Below are 17,306 nucleotides of genomic sequence, written 5' to 3' on the forward strand. Positions count from 1 at the left end.
TTCCACCTATACACCGGGACATGTATGTGGTAGACACTTAAAATGAGTGGAAAAAATCAAGTAGGGTGTTAGCATCATTTTTCTGTTACGGGGATCACGTGGATCGCAGGCGCAATATTGCAGATATGGGTAAGTGTTTGATTTAGGGGCTCCCTCTGGTACTTGCCGGACGGGCCCTGTTGCTCACCATTGGATACATACACGGCATATTCCCTATGTGATACTTGATATAGGGGGTCCCCCTTCTTCTTTCTATTGGGAAAACCTTTTTATAAGTTACTAAAGGGGACGTTCATGATATGTGGGGACATGTCTAGTGCTATCATTGTAACAAGCTAGTCAGTAGACTGTGTGTAATGTACACCTGTGCATTATACGCACTTAGTACTTGATTTTTTCCACTCATTTTAAGTGTCTACCACATACATGTCCCGGTGTATAGGTGGAATATATATCCTGTCATTTTTTGACTAGGTGCTCATATACATATATTTCCTGCGATTTGACCCCCTTGCTACGTGATCCAGACATTACCTGTCGTCTTTTAGATACCTCATTGTGTTTTTATCATTATATGTGTTATATCTTATATGTTTATGTATTTATATGCAATAAAAAGTGTACTTTTTTACATTACATGTAGCCTTGTGACTCGTGGTTCTCTTTTTGTTTTCGTATGATATAGTAGAGTCCTGCTACTTTTTGATTTAATAGTTTGGGGGTACGTTGCACACATGTGCTGATCAGTACCTAACCATTTACCTGCTCCTGTGAGACATCTATTTATCAATTTTACACTGTAGTGTCCCATACACTAATAATGCTTCCTTTAGTGCCCCCATACAGTAATATTGTCTCCTTTGGTGGCTCCACACAGTAATAATTCCTCCTTTAATGCCCCCTTTGTTGTGTCCCCATACAGTAACAATGCCTGCTTTAGTGCCCTCTTCGTGCCCCCATACAGTAATAATGCCTCCTTCATTGCCTCCACACAGTAACAATGCCTCCTTTTAATAAAAATAACATGAAACCCCCCCCCCTTAAATTAACCTAAACATTATTGCCACGAGAATCAGGGTTCTCTACACTACCCAACACAGCAGGCACTGATGTCCTCTGCGTACCGGCTCCCAGAAAAAGATCGACCCGCTGTCACTGACAGACCCCTTTTTACTCCAGGCCCGGTCACAAGGGGTGCAACCGTGACCGCCAGTGGCAGCGGGCTGATCTTTTTATACCTCTGGCAGGGGATTCCTATGGGGTGGAGGGCCCAGGACAATTTTGCCATTTTGCTCTCCCTATAATCATGTCTGTTTGCATAAAAAGTCATGTCATAATAGCTGTCTTAAAGGGGTTTTCAACATATCCCCATAGAAGTCAATGGAGATTCCTGTGGCAGTACTCGTTCCATGGCTCCCATAGACTTTAAATGGAGAGGACCGAGAGCAAGCACGCGGCTGGCATGAAACCTGTATGGCGGTACCCTGTTCTCCCAATAGGTAAGGGTCCCAGAGGGAATGCATTTATTAAGCATATGTGACATATACAGTGGATATGCCATAAATGTTGAAGATGGGAAAATACCTTTATGATTTCCTGACTGAATCATTTTAAAGGAAGGCTGTCAGCAATTTTGACCTTCTCAAACTGCTAACATCACTACATAGATGATGGGGAAATAAGTTTAAACATCCCGACGTAGCTGACCATACTGAGAAAATCACATTTTAATGATAATGAGAAGTCAAGTGTCTGCTGGGCGTTCACCAAGCAGGGAAATGTCCTAGACTCTTGGCTGTAAATACTCCCCAATCCATACTCACTTCATTGACACCTCTAGTGGACCGGACGTTGTATGACGGTCTTCTGAGTCTTTGACAATGATCAAATCTCATCTCTTTCAATCATAATTTTATGCCATGACAGTATTAAACAGCAGACAAAATAATTGTCCGTTCATTAAATAGCAATAAAACTATGAATTCCACATAAAATAATACAATTAGTATCTTACGTGATGAATACACTATGGGGGCTGACATGGCCCAAAATACATTACAATGCATATAGACAGTACGGGATTAGCATTTTACAAACTCATCTCCGCTGAAGTGATTGGGGCTGAGCTGCAAAACCGGACACAGTCCATGGACAAAGGTGGCGCTTATAATGAAAAAACCCAGACCCTTTCTTCTGATAACTCAGACAATGCCATCAAATAGAGGATACTGGAAAACGGGGAATGGGAATCAAACCAAATAAAGTGGGGAAAAAAAAGAAATTGATCGTTAGGTTTTCTTCACCCTTAAATTTGCTGTTCTTGGTTTTCTTCCTCTGCATGCTGATATGGTAAAAATATCCGTCTTAAGAGCAGTGTGTGCAGCAGATGTTATGGGTTAACTCAAACTTTTTCACAAAGGACCTTTTTCAGTAAAGAGAGTTAATAAGATTATATTAACCAGATCCCTGGGCTTTATTGCAAACAGGATTACAGGGATAAGTAATGTAAATATGAATTGTACCATAATGTAGCTGTAGATCAGTGGGGGTGGGGGTGAGGTTACAGTGGTGAAGCGAGGGGAGGTGGGCACATGAGGTTCGAAGGGAAACGGGGGTCTCATTTTGTTTTAAATAAACTAGATTTCGAGATTTGTGGACCCTTAGCATGTCCGAATGAGACTGAGTGAAGTTTTACTATACTAAAAATAGTTGTTCTGTTTCAAGATACCTGAGGCATCAAAGAACAATGAAGAACAATAAAGAACAATGAAGAACTATGAAGAACATTAAAGAACTATGAAGAACATTAAAGAACTATGAAGAACATTAAAGAACTATGAAGAACATTAAAGAACTATGAAGAACATTAAAGAACTATGAAGAACTATGAAGAACATTAAAGAACTATGAAGAACTATGAAGAACATTAAAGAACTATGAAGAACTATGAAGAACATTAAAGAACTATGAAGAACATTAAAGAACATTAAAGAACTATGAAGAACTATGAAGAACAATGAAGAACAATGAAGAACAATGAAGAACAATGAAGAACAATGAAGAACAATGAAGAACAATGAAGAACAATGAAGAACAATGAAGAACAATGAAGAACAATGAAGAACAATCAAGAACAATGAAGAACAATCAAGAACAATCAAGAACAATCAAGAACAATCAAGAACAATCAAGAACAATCAAGAACAATCAAGAACAATCAAGAACAATCAAGAACAATCAAGAACAATGAAGAACAATGAAGAACAATGAAGAACAATGAAGAACAATGAAGAACAATGAAGAACTATGAAGAACTATGAAGAACTATGAAGAACTATGAAGAACTATGAAGAACTATGAAGAACTATGAAGAACTATGAAGAACTATGAAGAACAATAACGAACAATAAAGAACAATGAAGAACAATGAAGAACAATGAAGAACAATGAAGAACAATGAAGAACAATCAAGAACAATCAAGAACAATCAAGAACAATGAAGAACAATGAAGAACAATGAAGAACAATGAAGAACAATGAAGAACAATGAAGAACAATGAAGAACAATGAAGAACAATGAAGAACAATGAAGAACTATGAAGAAATATGAAGAACTATGAAGAACTATGAAGAACTATGAAGAACTATGAAGAACTATGAAGAACTATGAAGAACTATGAAGAACAATAACGAACAATAAAGAACAATGAAGAACAATGAAGAACAATGAAGAACAATGAAGAACAATGAAGAACAATGAAGAACAATGAAGAACTATGAAGAACTATGAAGAACAATGAAGAACAATAAAGAGCAATAAAGAACAATGAAGAACTATGAAGAACAATAAAGAACAATGAAGAATTGATGGAGATAAGAACTTTGACAGACCTAGAACATACAAGAGAACTGTGAGAGGTCATCATTAACTTAAAGGGGTTTTACAGGATATAACATTGTTTGCTTTTCCGATGAAGAGACCATTGATGGCTTATCCGACCACTGTGCCCCCCAATCAGCAGGAAGAAGGATCTACAACACCCCATTTTCTACAACACCCCATTCACTAGAGTAGCCAACACAGCACCGGACATATCTGTAATGAAGGAGGTAACTTGTCTGTATGCAACTGGCCACAACATGGATCATTTCTGGAGTACAGACTAGATACCATTGGAATTAGCCAGAGCGTACAGGAATATTCATTGTAGTTCTGGATGTACTGGAACATGGGTTATGATTATAGCTTAGGTCGCTGTCACTGGAATAAGACGTAGTGTCACCTTTAACACCTGAAATGGACATCTCCCCATTTGAGACTAAGGGATCATAGTGAAGTGAATAAAAGTACAATTAACAATTTAATATTTATGGTCTTCCAACTTATTACCTCTTTGTCCATCCACAAACACCTCAATTACCTAATGACTCATGGTCAGTTCTGGAAACTTGACGCAAGGACTATGCTCATCTCTGTATAAGCGTCAGGTTCTAACATCAGAATGTGATTATTACTTACAAATATGACAGTGGAAAAAGTACATTGATGTGTATTATAAGGGGATAAGTTGCAGTTCAGATGCCTGTTTCTCATTGTGTCAGATGAGGGAGCTCACAGCTCATGTTCTGTGTACCCATATCCGTCTGCTCACACATCGCAGTTCTCGTTATTCGTGCACTTGTTGGCTCCTGTTATCACAACAATTTATTTAATTTTCTCATTTATTTTTTTTAAGTAAAAGAATCTGATCTAAATTTAACCATCAGTCCTGAGGATCTTTCTCCCATTTTTGTTAAATAGAGGAAATGATTCACTGCCTTTGGAAGAAAAATATGCCAAGTCCCAGGCACGTTCCTATATAAGGAGTCTGGGGTGTACGGCGGGGGGGAGAGGATTTCTGAGGCTCCTCCTGTTAGGATCAGAGGTTTGTGGTCCTCTGGGAAGCAGTGTCTGATCTGCACAGCTTCGGGCAGGGGGTCTCACTCCTCCCCCAGGGAGTTCCCACACTGCAGGCGGAAGCAGAGGGATCCTCTCTCCAGCAAGGAGGTATCAGGCATGGGGTCATCTCCCCCATTACTGGACTCAACACTTTATCAGCCATAACCTTTCTGCAATGTCCACTGAGCAATTATTAACTATCTTCCACCTATATGCCTATTATCACTCACTATGCCTTCTTCATTATATCACTGCACCCATGTTGTAGCATCACTCTACCTGTATTATTGCATCATTGTACCTGTGTTATTACATCATCATCTTATTATTACATTTCTCTACCTGTGTTATTACATCACCTTCTTATTACATTACTGACCTGTGTTATTACATGACCTTATTACATTACTGTACCTGTGTTATTACATCACCTTCTTATTACATTACTGACCTGTGTTATTACATCACCTTCTTATTACATTACTGTACCTGTGTTATTACATCACCTTCTTATTACATTACTGACCTGTGTTATTACATCACCTTCTGATTACATTACTGTACGTGTTATTACATCACCTTCTTATTACATTTCTCTACCTGTTTTATTACATCACCTTCTTATTACATTACTGACCTGTGTTATTACATCACCTTCTTATTACATTACTGACCTGTGTTATTACATCACGTTCTTATTACATTACTGACCCGTGTTATTACATCATCATCTTATTATTACATTACTGACCTGTGTTATTACATCACCTTCTTACTACATTACTGTACCTGTGTTATTACATCATCTTCTTACTACATTACTGTCCCTGTGTTATTACATCATTGTCCTATTACATTACTGTCCGTATTATTACATCATTGTTCTATTACATTACTGTACCTGTATTAGCACATCACCTTCGTATTACATTACTGTATCTGTGTTATTACATCACCTTCTTATTACATTACTGTACCTGAGTTATTACATCATTGTCCTTTTACATTATTGTCCCTGTATTATTACATCACCTTTTTATTTCATTACTGTACCTGAGTTATTACATCATTGTCCTATTACATTACTGTACCTGTGTTATTACATCATCTTCTTACTACATTACTGTCCCTGTGTTATTACATCATTGTCCTATTACATTACTGTCCGTATTACATCATTGTTCTATTACATTACTGTACCTGTATTATCACATCACCTTCTTATTACATTACTGTACCTGAGTTATTACATCATTGTTCTATTACATTACTGTACCTGTGTTATTACATCATCTTCTTATTACATTACTGTACCTGTATTATCACATCACCTTCTTATTACATTACTGTACCTGTATTATCACATCACCTTCTTATTACATTACTGTACCTGAGTTATTACATCATTGTTCTATTACATTACTGTACCTGTGTTATTACATCACCTTCTTATTACATTACTGTACCTGAGTTATTACATCATTGTTCTATTACATTACTGTACCTGTGTTATTACATCATCTTCTTATTACATTACTGTACCTGTATTATCACATCACCTTCTTATTACATTACTGTACCTGTATTATCACATCACCTTCTTATTACATTACTGTACCTGAGTTATTACATCATTGTTCTATTACATTACTGTACCTGTGTTATTACATCATCTTCTTATTACATTACTGTACCTGTATTATCACATCACCTTCTTATTACATTACTGTACCTGAATTATTACATCATTGTCCTATTACATTATTGTCCCTGTATTATTACATCAAGTTCTTATTACATTACTGTACCTGTGTTATTACATCACCTTCTTATTACATTACTGTACCTGTGTTATTACATCATTTTCTTACTACATAACTGTACCTGTATTATTACATCATCTTCTTATTACATTACTGTACCTGAGTTATTACATCATTGTTCTATTACATTACTGTACCTGTATTATTACATCATCTTACTACATTACCGTCCCTGTGTTATTACATCATCTTCTTATTACATTACTGTACCTGAGTTATTACATAATTGACCTATTACATTACTGTACCTGTGTTATTACATCGTCTTACTACATTACCGTCCCTGTGTTATTACATTACTGTACCTGTCCAAGAGAAGGTGCATGGGCAGCACAGTAGAACAAAAACCTCCAGGGAATAAGGGTGCAAGCCTCCAGGGATCCGACTTGTAAAGCCCCAATGGTATACAAATGTAAGGAGAAAGAGGCAGCACTCCAAGGTTTCAAAAAAATAGGAAGTTTATTCATCAGTGAAAAAGGTGAAACGTTTCAGCTGCTCAATGCAGCCTTTGTCAGCTGAAACGTTGCACCTTTTTCACTGATTGGTGAATAAACTTCCTATTTTTGAAAACTTGGAGTGCTGCCTCTTTCTCCTTACATTTGTATTACTGTACCTGAGCTATTACATCATTGTCCTATTACATTACTGTACCTGTGTTATTACATCACCTTCTTATTACATTACTGTACCTGTGTTATTACATCATCTTCTTATTACATTACTGTACCTGTATTATTACATCACCTTCTTATTACATTACTGTACCTGTGTTATTACATCACCTTCGTATTACATTACTGTACCTGTGTTATTACATCATCGTCTTACTACATTACTGTCCCTGTGTTATTACATCATTGTCCTATTACATTACTGTCCGTATTATTATATCATTGTCCTATTACGTTACTGTACCTGTGTTATTACATCATTGTCCTATTACATTACAGTAATTGTGTTTTTACATCACCTTCTTATTACACTACTGAACCTGTGATATTACATCTTCATCTTATTAAATTACTGTACCTGTGATATTACATCTTCATCTTATTACACTACTGTACCTGTGTTATTACATCACCTTATTATATTACTGTACCTCTGTTATTACATCATTGTCATTACATTACAGTACCTGTGTTATTACATCATCATCTTATTACATTACTGTACATGTGTTATTACATCATTGTTCTATTACATTACTGTACCTATACTATTATACCATTGTTCTATTACGTTACTGTACCTGTGTTTTTACATCATCTTCTTATTACATTACTGCACCTGTGTTATTACATCATTGTCTTTTTACATGACTGTACCTGTGTTATGATATTATTGTCTTATTACATTAATGTAACTGTTATTAAATTACCTTCTTATTATAGTATTGTGCCTGTGTTATTACATCACCTTCTTATTACATTACTGTACCTGTGTTATTACATCATCGTCATATTACATTACTATACCTGCTTTATTCCATCACCTTCTTGTTACATCACTGTATCTGTGTCATTCCGTTACCTTCTTATTACATTACTGTACCTATGTTATTACATCACATACTATTACACTACTGTACCTGTGGTATTACATCATCCTCTTATTACATTACTGTACCTGTGTTATTACATAATATTATTCCATTGCAGTACCTGTTTTATTACATCACTGTATTACATTACTGTATCTGTGTTATTACAGCATTGTCTTATTATAAAACTGTACATGTGTTTTTACATCTCCTTATTACACTACTGTACCTGAGTTATTACATGATTGTCTTATTACATTACTGTACCTGTGTTATTACATCACCTTCTTACTACATTACTTTACCTGAGTTATTACATCACCTTCTTATCACATTACTATACCTGTGTTATTACAGCACTTTCTTATTACATTACTGTACCTGTTTTGTTACATCACATTTTTATTACATTACTGTAGCTGAGTTATTACATCATCTTCTTACATGACTGTACCTGTGTTATTACATCACCGTATTATATTACTGTATCTGTTATTAAAGCATTGTCTTATTACATTACATTACCTGTGTTATTACATCTCCATCTAATTACAATACTGTACCTGTGTTATTACATCATCATCATCATCATCATCATCAGCATTATCATCATCTTATTACATTATGTACCTGAGTTATTACATCATTGTCTTATTACATTTATGTACCTGTGTTGTTACATCACCTTCTTATTACATTACTGTACCTGTGTTATTACATCATCTTATTACATTATGTACCTGAGTTATTACATCACCTTCTTATTACATTACTGAACCTGTGTTATTACATCACCGTATTACATTACTGTATGAGTGTTATTAAAGCATTGTCTTATTACATTACAGTACCTGTGTTATTACATCTCCTTAATTACATTACTGTACCTGAGTTATTACATCACCTTCTTATTGCATTACTGTTCATGTATTATTACATTATTGTAAGATTACATTACTGTACCTGTGTTGTTACATGACCTTCTTATTACATTACTTGACTTAAGGTATGTTTTGCTATCTATGACCTCACACCACCAGTAACCAATAAGAGACCACAACTTGAAATTGGTGTAAAAGCCACAGCAGCCATTTATTAAATACACTAACTTTATGCAATAAAATAGCATAACCATAACATATCAGAAAAACACTCCATAAATTATCATCCTACACTATTCCGCAAACATTCTCCAGTTAAAGGATCCTTGAAGGCATTATATTTTAACTCCATCCTTTCCTTGTCAGGTCTGGAACTTATTGCCCTACAGCCGTACTGCACATGACCAGAGGGCACCAACCATCTCCAAGACCTCCCTTCCTGGGGACCCTGCCCATCAGGAATGTATGCAAAACCAGCTGGGTAACCACTCCCCAGCCCCTCCAATACTACCCAGGGTTAAATGCCCCGAGTTCTTTCCCAACAATCTTCCATGTTGTTCTTTTTTTCCCCATTACGTGCCTTCAAAGACCCCTCCTCCTGCCGCAAATGCTACTACGACAAATTGAAACCCACTGACCACCATTAAAAGAGGAGAAAATTGGGAGGGCGGGCGGGAAAATCTTTCTCCTGTTGTCCAGCGGGAAAGAGGGCTGCCTCTATCCCACATGGACTTACCTGTATATACACTATACTCCTCCCACCACATATGGATACATTCCCATACCAGCCCCCCTATACTTAACTCTTTAAATCCCTATACACATAGCCTCACACTTAATAGCCTAAAACCCAAACCACCTTGTCATGCGCTCTCTCCATTACGGCTGCGCCTACATTACGTTGGGCTTACTGTACATGTGTTATTTCATCACCTTCTTATTACATTACTGTCCCTGTGTTATTAAATCAACTTACTACATTACTGTACGTGTTATTACATCACCTTCTGATTACATTACTGTACCTGTGTTACTACATCATCGTCCTATTACATTACTGTACCAGTGTTATTACATTATTGTAATATTACATTACTGTTCCTGTGTTCTTACATGACCTTCTTATTACATTACTGTACCTGTGTTATTACATCACCTTCTTATTACATTACTGTACCTGTGTTATTACATCAACTTCTTATTACATTACTGTACCTGTGTTATTACATCACCTTCTTATTACATTACTGTACGTGTTATTACATCACCTTCTGATTACATTACTGTACGTGTTATTACATCACCTTCTGATTACATTACTGTACGTGTTATTACATCACCTTCTTATTACATTACTGTACCTGTGTTACTACATCATCGTCCTATTACATTACTGTACCCGTGTTATTACATTATTGTAAGATTACATTACTGTACCTGTGTTATTACATGACCTTCTTATTACATTACTGTACCTGTGTTATTACATCACCTTCTTATTACATTACTGTACCTGTGGTATTACATCATCCTCTTATTACATTACTGTACCTGTGTTATTACATCACCTTCTTATTACATTACTGTACCTGTGTTATTACATCACCTTCTTATTACATTACTGTACCTGTGTTATTACATCACCTTCTTATTACATTACTGTACCTGTGTTATTACATCATCCTCTTATTACATTACTGTACCTGTGTTATTACATCACCTTCTTATTACATTACTGACCTGTGTTATTACATCATCCTCTTATTACATTACTGACCTGTGTTATTACATCATCCTCTTATTACATTACTGTACCTGTGTTATTACATCATTTTCTTATTATAGTACTGTGCCCTTGTTATTAACTTACCTTCAGATTACATTACCATACCTGTGTTATTACGTCATATTCTTATTACATTACTATACCTGAGTTATTACATTATCTTTTATTACATAGTAATACTGTGCCTGTGTTATTACATCACTTTCTTATTACATTACTGTACCTGTGTTATTAGATCGCTGTACCTACTATTGCAATACTATATCTGTATTATAACATCACCATACCTACTGTTCTTTACTGTACCTGTTTTGTTACATCATTATACATGCTATTGCATTATCGTACATGTGTCATTCCATCACTGTAGCTATTTCATTACTCTACATGTGCTGTTATATAATTATTTCTGCTATTGCATCACACTACCTGGGGTACTACATCACTTTATCTACTGTTTGTTACTTTACCTGTGTTATTCCATTACTATACTTCCTATACAATCATTGTACTAGTGTTGTTACCTAATTGTACCTACTCTTTCATTACTGTACTTGTGTGATTATTCCCACAGTGAATGCTATCACACTACTGTACCTGCTATTACATCACTGTACCTGTCTTATTACATAACTGTGCCCGATATTGCGTCCAGAAACAGAATTTTCTAGAGAGCCAATAAGGATATGGGCTATGTCTATCACCGTACTGTCATCTAATTGGCAGTAGGAAAACAAGAGGCCCATATACTATTCTGGCACTGGAGCCCACTGTTGTGGGTATCCAACCCTGATTACATCACAGTATCTGTCTTATTACATGACTGTGCCTGATATTATATTATTGTACCTGTGTTATTACATCACTGTATCTGCTATTGCATTACTGGTATTAGATCACTATACCTGCTATTGCTGTACTGTACTTGGGTTTTTATTTTCATAGTATATGCCATTGTATTACATGTCAGACAAGTAATGGAGCTGCACAGTAAGGAAAGCCTATATGGAGGTGCTGGCTTCCAGGCAATGGACCACTTCACCTATAACACGCTTCCAATCAACGAACGGAAGCAGCACTCCGAGGGTATAATCAAATAAAAAACTTTTATTCACCCAGGCTTGATTCTGTGAACACTGGATGAATAAGAGTTTTTTTTATTTTTATTATACCCGTGGAGTGCTTATTTCGTTCGTGGATTGCCATTGTATTACTGTGCCTGACATCACTACACCTGGTATTGCATGGCTAGCTGTACCTAAGTTAGGCCTTATTTACACGAGCGTATTTCACGTCCGTGATACGCGCGTGAAAATCACGCACGTCGCACTGACCTATGCAAGTCAATGGGGCCATTCAGACATTCCGTGTTTTTCACGCAGCGTGTGTCCGCTGCGTGAAACCCACTGCATGTCCTATACTTGAGCGTTTTTTTAGCGCATCACGCACCCATTGAAGTCAATGGGTGTGTGAAAATCACGGACAGCACACAGACGCACATCCGTGTGCTGTGCATGATTCGCGCAACAGTTGCTCAAGAAATGATGGGGAAAAGAAAAACACCTCCTTCATTTCATTTTGTAAACGTCAAAACCGCGTGACATAAGGATGCCATACGCGCAAAAATAACGCAGACACGCACCAAACACTGATGACACACGGAACTGCAACGTGCGCAAAACGCTGCATTTTTATGCGCGCAAAACGCACACGTTCGTGTAAATAAGGCCTTATTCCACCACTATACCTGTATTATTACATCACTGTATCTACTATTACCATACCTGTGTAGAATTTATGCATTCTGAATGCTGCTGAATATGTTGGTACTATATAAATAAAGGCTGCTATTACTATTATTGTTGTTTTATCACTGTATATGTGTGGTTACATCACTATAAGTGTAAGGGTATGTTCACACGCACTGTTTTCAGACGTATTTGGGGCGTTTTACTCCTCGAATTCCACCTGGAAAAAACGGCTCCATTACGTCTACAAACTTCTGCTTATTGCTTTCAATGGGTTTTACGATGTTCTGTTCCCACGAGGTGTAATTTTACGCGTCGCTGTCAAAAGACGGCGCATAAAAAGACGCCCGCGTCAAAGAAGTGCATGTCACTTCTTGGGACGTTTTTGGAGCCGTTTTTCATTGACTCCATTGAAAAACATCTCCAATAACGTCCGTAAAATACGCCGTGAAAAACGCGAGTAGTTACAAAAACGTCTGAAAATCAGGAGCTGTTTTCAGGCGAAAACAGCTCCGTAATTTCAGACGTATTTTGCTACTGCGTGTGAACATACCCTATGACTGCATTGGTTACGTACATTAATCAGTGCACCACTTTATATAGTTTATTTAAATTTCTGTGCTCACATCAGTCTACCTGCAGGATTAAAAAATGTCGGAATAAGCAGCATGCTATTTATTTCCGTGCAATCTGCTCAGAAAGCCAGTGGATTAGCCATAGGCGGATTGGCCCCATTGGGCGGAGCTAATTCTGGATCCGCAGCATATCTATCTTTCTGTTGCGCATACCAGAGTAAATATGTGTCAGATTTGCCCATGGCAAATCCAACCTGTGTGAACATACCTGACTGTCAAAATCGTTCGCCGCTCCCCTGAACCAGTCCTCTGCACACCGGAAAAACTTCTTGGCTGAACTTTATGTCCATAGTGATGTCACATGGCGGCTTCTTCTAATGGCCGCGGAACATTTCATCCCTATGAATGAAATGTTCAGGGGAACGTCGCTGTGGACTACAGTACAACCATGGATCGACAAAGTAACGTGACATAACATCACATAACCTCATTGTCACACAGCTTTGTATGCATTATTAAAGGGATTTTAACACCATAGTGTTATATGAACTTTTGCAAGAATAGGTTATTAAACATTTATTGGTGGTAGTTTACCTGCTGGAACCCCCCACCTGAAAACAGGACAGTTGTAGTCCACTGGGATTACATTATGAATGATATTACTGTTCCTGTAAAGGTAATGTGGCTCACTTGGACATCACTGTATCTGTATAATGGTGCTATTGGTGTATAGGTACATTGATGTCATTATGCAGTCACGGGCTGTTGGTGTATAGTTACAGTAATGCCATAATGTAGTTACTGTGAGGGCTGATTCAGACGAACGTTGCGTTTTTGCGCACGCAAAAAACGCGGCGTTTTGTGCGCGCAAAAACCACTTGACAGCTCCGTGTGTCATCCGTGTATAATGCGCGGCTGCGTGATTTTTTGCGCAGCCGCCATCATAGAGATGAGTCTAGTCGACGTCAGTCACTGTCCAGCGTGCTGAAAGAGTTAACTGATCGGCAGTTAACTCTTTCAGCACCCTCGACAGTGAATGCCGATCACAATATCGAGAAACCTGTTAAAAAAAAAGAAAAAGTTCGTACTTACCGAGAACTTCCCTCCCGGCCGTTACCTTGGTGACGCGTCCTTGGTGACGCGCCTCTCTTGACATCGGGCCTCACCTCCCTGGATGACGCCGCAGTCCATGTGACCGCTGCAGCCTGTGCTTGGCCTGTGATTGGCTGGAGCTGTCACTTAGACTGAATTGTCATCCCGGGAGGTCAGACTGGAGGAAGAAGCCGGGAGTTATCGGTAAGTCAGAACTTCTTTTTTTTTTTACACATTCATGTATATTGGGATCGGAAGTCACTGTCCAGGGTGCTGAAACAGTTTAACTCTTTCTGCACCCTGGACAGTGACTATCTCCTGACGTCGCGTACCGGAATTTTTTTTGCCGGGTTCGGCCAAAACGAGTTCGGCCGAACCCGGTGAAGTTCGGTTCGGTTGTCCATGTTCGCTCATCTCAAAGACACTCCGTTTGGATGTTTGGAAACAGAAAAGCACGTGGTGCTTTTCTGTTTACATTCATCCTTTTGACAGCTGGTGCGCTGTTTCAGTCGGTTCGCACGGAAGTGCTTACGTGCGACCTGCGTGGTTTTCACGCACCCATTGACTTCAATGGGTGCGTGATGCGCGAAATACGCGGAGATATTGAGCATGTCGCGCTTTTTGCGCAGCTGACAAACGCTGCGCAAAAAGCACGGACTGTCTGTACTGCCCCATAGACTTGTATTGGTCTGTGCGTGGCGCGTGAAAACCACGCGGCCCGCACGGACCCAATACACGTTCGTGTGAATCCCCCCTGATGGTAATATATAGTCACAGTAATGTCATAATGGAGATATAGTGATGTTAACATATAGGTACATTGATGTCATATTGTAGTCACAGTATAATTAGTGTATAGGTATTATGATGTGATCATTTACTCACAGTGCTATCAGTGTATCAGTACAGTATAGTCATAATGTAGTCACAGTGCTATTGTATAGGTACACTGATCTCATATTGGTTTATATTGGTACAGTGATGTCATAACGTAGTTACAGTGCTAGTGATAGAGGTACAGTGATGTCATGATTTTTTTATACTGCTGTCAAAAGGTAACCCAAATTCTATTTTTGTACAGGAACATTGATGTCATATTGTTGTAGCAGATACAGTGATATCATAATATAGTCGTAGTGTTGTTAGTGTACAGATACAGTGATGTCACAATATACTCCCAGCGCTGTAAAGACCCTTTTACACAGGCCAGTGATCAGGCAAATGGGTGTTCATTTGAACGCTCATTTCGGATCATTGCCTTGTGTGAACAGGGTAATGATCAGCCGATGAACGAGCAAACGCTGTTTATTTCCTGATCAGCTTGTTTGTGCAGCAATAACGTGGTCACTAGTCGGCAGCACATCTCCCTGTGGAAATGTATGGGGAGGAAATATGGAAGTAACGATCGCTAGTTCCCATACTGAACCAGTTATTGCTGACTTGTTGATCGGCGCTCGTTTCCATGGTCCATATCGGGCCGTGTAAAGGGACCCGTTACGCCTCATGCACACGTCCGTGGTGCCACTCAGGCCTTTTTTGACGGCATCCGAGTGGCACCCGATAGTTTTTACGGACCCATTCACTTTAGCGGGTGACTCGGGTCCGTGAAAAATGATCCGAGTCTCTGATCCGAGGAAAGATAGGACATGTTCTATCTATCCTCGGATCACTGACGGGACTCGGCCGGCAAACACGGTCGTGTGCATGAGGCGTTAGTGTCTAGGAACAGTGAAGTTATAATGACTGCTTCCCAAAGTATGATACTTTATGTGTACTAGCACTATGTGGACAAAGCATGGCACTCATTGGGCACTGTTTGGCACTATGTGGACACAATTTGGCTTTATGTGGGCAAAGTATAACATTTTCTACCCAATTTTTGGATGAGTATAACCCTCCCTTCTTCTTCTCACCTGCACCTAATTTGTAAGTGAGCACATATAGGAATCTCCCAATGTATTTAAGCTCAGTGCTGCTGTCGGCATCATGAAAGCTGTGCCATTACAGAACTGCCATGCAGCTACTGTGGTTGAATGTTGCAGCTGAAGCACCTCTGAAGCCACCAATCATCCGCTCACACCTCTACAACTCCCCCGCCAATTACATGTTCATCTGGGGTAGAAATTGCACTGATTGTACCTGCACAGTAACAGCACTGTGACTTCCCTTTAACTGCACACTAGCATTATTGTGACTACATTGTGACATGACAATGACATCACTGTATTAGGTAGATAACAGTTAAAATAAAAAAAATTGAACTATACTCAGCAGTAATTACCGAGGAAAATAAAAGCTTGGTTAAATGCTCAGTAATAACTCTCGAAGAACCTGTGTTTCTAATATATAAGATTACTTATGATAACCTCTTTCTCTTAGGACCGGCATATAGCAACTACGTTGCCTATTTTTACAATTTAGGCAAAACTGAGCCAGAGAATCATAGTCCTGTAAAGGGATCACCTCATCAAGGCAATCCCTATCCATAAATCCTTTAATAGAAGGGCTTGTCATGATTAGATAACCTCTATAATGTCCACTGTGATTACAATTTTAAAGGGATGCTCAGTGGAAATGGTTAAATAATGCAATATCTGGACTGGAGCTTGGACTTTCCCATGACATATACTTTTGAGGGTAAAAACAGGTTTGTCATTAAAGGGTTTTTTCCATTATAACAAGTGACAGCTTGTCATTAGGATGTGCCATTCTTTTTTAATTGACGGTCATCCAACTGACAGAACCCTCTCTGATCCTCAGAATAAAGGGGCTGCAACTCTAGTTTAGTGCTGTGGCTCCTTCAAAGTTTTTCCTGCACAGTGGTGCTCCTGGTCACCCCAAAAGACAGCCCCCTACTGATCTTAATGTTATGGCATATACTAGCGATATGCTATAACATAATGTGATGGGAATACTCCT

The sequence above is a fragment of the Rhinoderma darwinii genome, chromosome 9 (genome assembly GCF_050947455.1).
Source record: "Rhinoderma darwinii isolate aRhiDar2 chromosome 9, aRhiDar2.hap1, whole genome shotgun sequence".
Classification (NCBI taxonomy): Eukaryota; Metazoa; Chordata; class Amphibia; order Anura; family Rhinodermatidae; genus Rhinoderma; species Rhinoderma darwinii.